Source organism: Octodon degus, unplaced genomic scaffold (genome assembly GCF_000260255.1).
Source record: "Octodon degus isolate 3935 unplaced genomic scaffold, OctDeg1.0 scaffold00060, whole genome shotgun sequence".
Classification (NCBI taxonomy): Eukaryota; Metazoa; Chordata; class Mammalia; order Rodentia; family Octodontidae; genus Octodon; species Octodon degus.
The window spans coordinates 4,205,449-4,207,065 of record NW_004524636.1 but is presented as its reverse complement, the minus strand read 5'-3'; the positions used below and the strand labels follow the sequence as shown (position 1 = coordinate 4,207,065).

Sequence of the window (1,617 nt, the reverse complement as noted above, 5' to 3'; positions counted from 1 at the left end):
ATTTTTTTAATTATTTATTTATTTTTATTTATTACATTTATTTATTGTGTGTGTGTGTGGCCAGCTCAGCCCACCAGGGGGCGGGGCTGGCTGGCACCGGGATCGAACCGCGGTCCCTGTGCTTTGCCAAGCTTGTTTCAAGTAGGTGCTTTAGACCACTGAGCCATCTCTCCAGCCCCCAGACCTTACTTTCTTTTCCCTCATACTTTGTCTTTCTTACTCCTGGAAGTCATTCTATCCTTAATGCAGGAAAGGAGAAGCAAAAGCGTCAGTGGAAGAAGACCCTGTACTGCCCCCAGTCCAGCCCCAGGAGGCCACATGAAGGCCTGACTTGTACTCACACCTCCACCTGCATTACTGCCTTAGAAAATCTGGCTTCTTCCTTGGCCCTTCAATGCATTCAGCCAGCTGCTCTTCAGAACCTCTGCATTTGAAATTCCTCTACGTGTAATGCGATTTCTTCACATGTCTGTATGACTGGCTCCTGTCATGGTCACTTTTTCCTCTTCACAAGAATAAAATACTCAACATCCACTACTAAGGGAGGACAGATTTAGTTTGGCTCATGGTTTCACAGAGGTCAGCAAGCTGGCTTCAAGACAAAAACACCGTGGTGGAAAGGGAGGAGCCAGGAGAATACAGCTTTGCACATCATGCCACCAAGGAGCCATCCATCTCTACAGGGCCTTGCCTCCCAACATATGAGGCTGTGAGTGACATTTTTTACTTTTTAAAATTAATTAACTATATTTTGATATAGGGTCTCACTACACAGTTCAGACTTGCAGTGATCCTCCTGTCTCAGCCTCCCCAGTGCTGGGATTAAAGGTGTGTACCACCATGGCAGTTTTGGCACCAGCACAATGCCTGTCATGCCACGTGGTATCAGGGATTGAATTTGGGTCCTTACGTTTGCCAGGAAGGTGCTTAGACTGCCGAGCTATCTTCCCAGCCCCATGTGGGTGAAATTTTATTTTAAATTTTTTATTTATTTATTTGGTACAGGATCTTGCTATGCAGCTCGGGATCCTCCTGTCTCAACCTTCCCAGAGCTGGGATTACAGGCATGTGTCATCACATTCAATTTCAGTGGCCGACATGGTGCACCTGGGGTTCTGGGGCTGGTATGGCATGCGGTACTGGGGACCAGACTCATGTCCTTGCTCTTGTCAGGCAAGCATTTAGACATTTTATGTCTAAACTATAGCATTCCACCCCTAATCCTCCAAAGAGCCATGTCCATCTTACTATTTGTTTTGTTTTTTGAGATATCGTCTTGCTTTGTCATTCAGGCTGGTCTTAAATTGCTATATATCCTAGGCTGGTCTTGCACTTTCAGCAGTCTCCCTTCCTCGGCCTGCTAAGGGATGGGGCTACAGGCATGAGCTACCATGTTCAGCTCACATGTCCATGTCATTATAAAGAATGTAGTTAGCCCATCTCTAAGAGTCACAAGAGCCTTACAGGTCCAGCACTGCTGAAGTCCAAGTAAAAAGGCTCCTCTAAAACTCCGGGCAAACTCTCAGCTGGTAGCCCCTGCACACATCAAAAGTTAAACATTTCCAACATACAGTGACAGTAAATATTCCCATTCCACAAGGAAGAAGTAGACAGAAA

General features: G+C 45.9%; 1 protein-coding gene across 1 annotated transcript in view; it reads right to left on the bottom strand.

Annotated features, from left to right (window-relative positions):
- The window catches only part of CUNH20orf196 (chromosome unknown C20orf196 homolog), a 101,861-nt gene that overhangs the window by 6,701 nt on the left and 93,543 nt on the right, over positions 1–1,617 (bottom strand). The gene's annotated exons all lie outside the window — the stretch shown is intronic.